Source organism: Mirounga leonina, unplaced genomic scaffold, assembly GCF_011800145.1.
Source record: "Mirounga leonina isolate KUSES-001 unplaced genomic scaffold, KU_Mleo_1.0 Mir_200, whole genome shotgun sequence".
NCBI classification, from domain to species: Eukaryota; Metazoa; Chordata; class Mammalia; order Carnivora; family Phocidae; genus Mirounga; species Mirounga leonina.
In genome coordinates this window covers 22,739,118-22,745,117 of record NW_023270503.1, presented here as the reverse complement: position 1 = coordinate 22,745,117, position 6,000 = coordinate 22,739,118, and positions in this window count along the sequence as shown.

Below are 6,000 nucleotides of genomic sequence, written 5' to 3'. Positions count from 1 at the left end.
GGCGGCCAAACTCAGCTGGCTAGCCCCATAGCAGTTACGCCAGCTTTGGCAGGGACGGGAGGTGGGGTAATGACTTCCCTAAAAAAGCCAGAGTCACACATTCATACTACGAAGCCTCTGGGCAGCTTGGGGAGAGGGGGGAGGGGGGCTCAGGCATTGCCATTCCCTGACCCCAAAGATTATTTTAGGCAAAACTCTTTTGCCCTCTAGGGAAATCTTGTGCAGAGATCACCGATCACCAGGTCCTTTAAAAAATCAGGCAGCATGCACCGTGGGTTTGTTTACAAGAGCAAAATACATGAAAACCACCACCAAGTCCTCCAAAAACCAACTGGTGACAACAAAACACAACAGATCCATACAGAGAAGATGCTGTAGCCATTCAGAAGAACGGGGCGATTAGTAGGTGCAACTGTGGCGAGATGTCCAAAGGTACGTCCATAAATGAAAACAGCGGGTGCAAAACAGTGTGATCCCTTTCGTGTAAATAATTGGAACAGCAAAGGACATGTTCATATAGGTTCACACGTACATGTACTGCTGAATGCATGAGTTTTCTTCTGGAAAGAAATGTAAGCAACCTGACGGTGGTTATTTTGAGGGAGAGGAACTGGGAGAAAAGTGGTGGGAAGGCTTCACTTTTCATTATTTACCTTTTGGTGCTGTTTGTGTTTTTTAGTCAGGTTTATATATTTCAAAAATATTACCTGTGGGCAGTGGAATTCTGCTCCATTCTGTTTTCTTTCTTTCTTTCTTTCTTTCTTTCTTTCTTTCTTTCTTTCTTTCTTTCTTTCTTTCTTTCTTCTTTCTTTCTTTCTTTCTTTCTTTCTTTCTTTCTTTCTTTCTTTCTTTTTTTAAGATTTTATTTATTTATTTGACAGAGATAGAGAGAGAGCACAAGTAGGCAGAGTGGCAGGCAGGGGGAGAGGGAGAAGCAGGCTCTCCGCTGAGCAGGGAGCCCAATGCGGGGCTCGATCCCAGGACCCCAGGATCATGACCTGATCCGAAGGCAGCCACTTAACCGACTGAGCCACCCAGGCACCCCTCCATTCTGTTTTCTTCCTTACGTGTCTCTGTATCATTTAAAATAAAAAGGATCGGGGCGCCTGGCTGGTTCTGTCACGAGAGCATGCAAATCTTCATCTCGGGGTTGTGAGTTTGAGCCCCACGTTGGGTATAGCGATTACTTAAAAAAAAAACCTTAAAAAATAGTATCGAACCGCTAAGTATTATTTTTAAGGCAATTTAAAGAATCAGGCAGTGTGCATTTACAAGATGAAACAGGTGGATCATAGATTCTGCAGGAAAATTTATGGGAGAAGATGGGAAAACGCTTTGCTTTAAGACCCGTACACATCAGTAACGGACGGTGTTGCCGGTTCTTCGCTCCACTTTGTGGATTCCCTATGGCAGACGTTTGAGCTGTCTCTGGCTTCCCTCCAACCACTCCCATTCCCAGTTTCGTTCCCCATTTCATGGCCTCATCATTTAGCTTTTGACCCAAACCAAACAATAAGGAAGAGAAATCTGAAGGGAAGAAGAAGACAGACAATATAAGGCACTTCGATACACATGGAGCAATCACCTGTCATTTGGACTAAGTTGTACGAGCCTCTGTATAAAGGGCCTGTGTCTGATTCATCTTCTAATCCCAGGACTGTGCACAGTACCCAACAATCATTGGTGGATGAATGAATGGAGCAACCTGTGGAAACCGTGCTTGTTCTCTGCAGGTCTGTTTGCTCCTCCGTAGGAGTGCTTTGAGAAATTGGAAGGAAATTCCCGGAGCCTCAGAAAGAGAATCTGATGTCTCCTTTGTGTTTCATTAATTCATTAACAACTAGGGGGGGCTCCCCAGATGGACCTTCGGCTGCCAAAGCCTGAGTACCCAGCTCCCTGGGAGCCTCCCGAGGTTAAGAAAGAGCTAAAGCTGAGCTGGGTGGCCATCTCCCACCTGGCGAAGAGAGGTAGCACCAGTTTGGCTGGTGGTTGGGGCGGGACACTTGGTATCTTTACAGCCACAGATGCCCCAGGAGTTCTATATCAGGAAGTTGTCTACAAAGGGTCACCTCGACCTATTTACTTGTCAGAGCTGGTGCTGCCAGCTAGTCCCTTCCCTGAGATCTTTTTCTGAACATCTTTTCTTCGCTGACATAGCCGGGCACCTGCAGGCGCCAGCAGGCTACTGCCATCTGGTGGACAAGAGAGGCCATCGCCTTCCCAGGCTGGCCTGAAACTGAAGGGAGACGGAAGGAACCTCTGACAACCAGGTCTGCGACTTTCAAACTTTTGCAGCCATGGAGCCCTTCCTTCAAATGACAGCAATGACTAAGGTCTTCATGTTGGCCTGATCAATTCACTGCTCTGGCTGCAGCAGGGAGAAGGAGGGACTCAGAGCCCCACTGGACCTGCTGGACCCTCCCTGCCGAGCTCAGTTGGCATATGGCTGATAGACTTCTGCTATCATTGTAAGGACGGGGAAACGGAGCCTTGGGGATATGAAGCGAGCTGTGCAAACAGTGTTATAGCAAAGACTAGAGCACAGAGCCTCTGTACAAAACGCACTTGGGCATTTGCCCAGCCAACCTGTACCCTCGAGCTCAAACAGGGGCTGAACACAGCTTCCTGAGTGCTCGGTCAAGCCACCTATCTATCCCAAGACATCTGGGTTCCTGGGGAGGAGGAGCCCCGAACCCAACTCCTCCTACATCCTGATTCTTGTTTGAATCAAACCAGGGACCCATGATGGTCCCTATGTTCCCTTGTCAATAGGCAGCATGGAATCAGGGGCACAGACATGCCCATTGCTATCTCAGGATGCCAAAGAAATGTCCTGGTCTCTGACACTGGGAGAGGCAGGCAGTCCCCTAGAACACAAATAGGGAAGGGAATAAGAATATTTTGAGCATCTACTGCATGCTGAGCCCTGTGCTAAGCATTTTTACATTTGTCAGCTCATTTACTCTTCAACACTGTGATGTGGATATTTATTTTCTCGGATTTTAAAAAAATATTTTATTTATTTATTTAATTTAATTAATTAATTAATTTATTTATTTATTTATTTTTAAAGATTTTATTCATTTATTTGAGACAGAGAGAATGAGAGACAGAGAGCATGAGAGGGAGGAGGGTCAGAGGGAGAAGCAGACTCCCCACCGAGCAGGGAGCCCGATGTGGGACTCGATCCCGGGACTCGATCCTGGGACTCCGGGATCATGACCTGAGCCGAAGGCAGTCGCTTAACCGACTGAGCCACCCAGGCGCCCTTATTTATTTATTTTTAAAGTAATCTCTATACCCAATGTGGGGCTCGATCTCATGACCCTGAGATCAAGAGTTGGATGCTCCGGGCGCCTGGGTGGCTCAGTCGGTTAAATATCCAACTTTTAGCTCAGGTCTTGATCTCAGGGTTGTGAGTTCAAGCCCCGCATTGGGCTCCATGCTGGGCCTGGGGCCTACCCGGAAAAAAAAAAAAAAAAAAAGAGTCGCATGCTCTACTGACTGGGCCAGCCAGGCACTCCCATTTCCTCAGTTTTTTGCTAAGAGGAAAAAAAGGATGCTTGAAGTATTTAAGTAATTTACCCAAGATCTCCCAACCTAATAAATGGCAGAATCAGAATCCAATCCCAAATCTTTCTAATTCTAGAACCCGTGTCTTTCCAGTAAATGGCGTTGCCTTCTGGAGCAAGAAATCTGGGAAGTCCAGCCCAGCCCAGAGTTGCATTGCGTCAGTCAGGATTACTGCAGTTCGCTGGCGTGTAGGGTCTCACAAAAGGGAAGCCGTTGTCTCTGCCTCCCGCCTGCGATAGTCTAGCTGGGGAAAAAGTGTGCTTGGGAAAGCGATGAAGACTTCACACGCACTCACCCACCTCTAAGTGCAAGGAAGGATTTACAGGACAAGGAGACTCAGATCTAGAACGTGGAAGCTAGAGATGGGATGGAAACAGCCCTGGACAGTCAGGAGGCCTGAACCCCACCCCTGGCTTTGCCACCCACATCCTGTGGGACGTTGGGCAAGTCCCCCCACCCTCCTCACCTAAACGAAGGGGTTGTTCCTGAGGATGTGAAAGTCTCCTGCTCAGTTCTCTACTGTTGTGATTTCAGTGGGGGCGGAGTTAGACAAAGAAGGAGCCCTGAAGGAAGTGAGTTTCGGACAGGATCTTGTAGAGGGGAGGGTTAGGCGCATGGAAGAGGGAAATGCTCACACTGAGAAGTTGAGAAAGGCAAGCGAGGACAAGAAGCAGCGGCTAGCTAGAGATGGCGAGCTTATCTGCCGTTGAATGCTTGGTGGAGATTAGGTTTGGCGCAATCCACAATGAGCAGCATCAGTAGTTCTTTTGGGGTCTCCGGTTATCCAGGATTGATGTGGTCTTTTTTTTTTTTAAGATTTTATTTACTTAATCGAGAGAGAAAGAGCGCATGTGCGTGCATGAGCAGGGGGAGGGGGAGGGGCAGAGAGAGAGGGAGAGGCAGACTCCCCGCTGAGCAGGGAGCCCAACGAGGAGCTCCATCCCAGGACCCTGGGATCATGACCTGAGCTGAAGGCAGACGCCTAACTGACTGAGCCACCCAGGCGTCCCCCAGGATAGATGTGGTCTTAACCAAGAGACTTTTCCACCCAGAAGCTAAAGCTCCCAGAGGCCCCCATTTCTGGGAGTCATTGAGCACTGGGCTCCCTTTCTTAGCTGTGCCCCCCTCCCCCTCCGGCTTTGGAAGGACAGGCCAGCAGCAAACCCTTCCTGGACGGCAAAAGGGTGGCAAGGAAGTGCTTTTACCCCAGGCCTGGAGATCCTCGAACCTCTAGGGGACCATCGGGTCCTTCCTTCCTAATTCCCATCTCTTTGCTACCGCCATTCCCACTTCCTCTCTCATTCAGAAACATGTGCAAGCCGCGGAGAGGAGCGGGCATTATAAATCTTTGTGCCGGGGCCCCGGAGTGACTTTGCATTCCAGACTGCCGAAGCCTCAGCCTTGCCACAAGCAGGGACTCTGGTGACAGTTACACTGTATCGGACCTAAAGCCCTCGGCCTGCTTGGTGCCCGGGACTTCCAAATCTCAAGTCTTCCTCCTCTTCTCCAAGGCTATCCAATCCCCCGAGGCAGGGCTCAGCAAACTTGTCCTGCAAAGGGGCGAAGAGTGAATACCTTCGGTTCTGCTGGCCATGTGGGGTCTGCTGGAACTCTCCAGCCCCGCCGCTGAAGTGCTATGCTTCCAACAACACTTGACTTGTGGACACTGAAGTTTGAATTTCACCTCATTTTCATGCATCACCAAATTGTCTTTCTTTTTTGATTTTCCCCAACCGTTTAGAAGCGTAAATACCACTATTAGCTTGTGAGCTATCCAGTTGGGCTGTTCTCAGCCAGCAGGCCAGACCCCTGACCCAAGTGTGCAGCTATTTCAGCCAAACTCAAGCCTTCGCTTGATCCTGGCCTTTCTGGCTAATTTGGATGGTGTGGCGTAGGCTTCAGGGCTGACAACAGCTTTCAGCTCCCCCAAAGTGGCCTTGTCCTTTCGGCTTTTCTCGTCTTCCAAAGTAGCTTGATTAGAGGGTGCTGGAAAGATCCCCTCCTCCCTATCCACCCAGGGTCCCGTGTAAAGGGGTTCTCTTTCACCTACAAAGCGGTTTCCCTACGCCAATACATTTCCATGTTCTCGCTTCCAGCTCTGGGCATCCGGCCTTGCCAAAGCGTCCCAGCCTCGACCAGCTCGGGCAGGCCTCACGGCTCCTTTCGAATTCTCAGTCCCTGTGTTGCCGGCGGTCCAGAGGCAGCATCTTTCTTATAAAGGGATACCTTATGTGCTCGGAAAGCTGGGGTGAGTCGGCCAGAGGCGGAGGGATTTTAAGTTGGGCTCAAGACAGGGAAAAGGACAGGGATTGAAGGAGAGAGAGAGAGAGAGAATGTTCCAGACAGAAGCGGGAGGGACTGAGCTGCGGGCAGGCGGCACGAGGGCAGAGTCCCACATAGAGGCCGTTTGAAGCAAGGGAGTGAGGA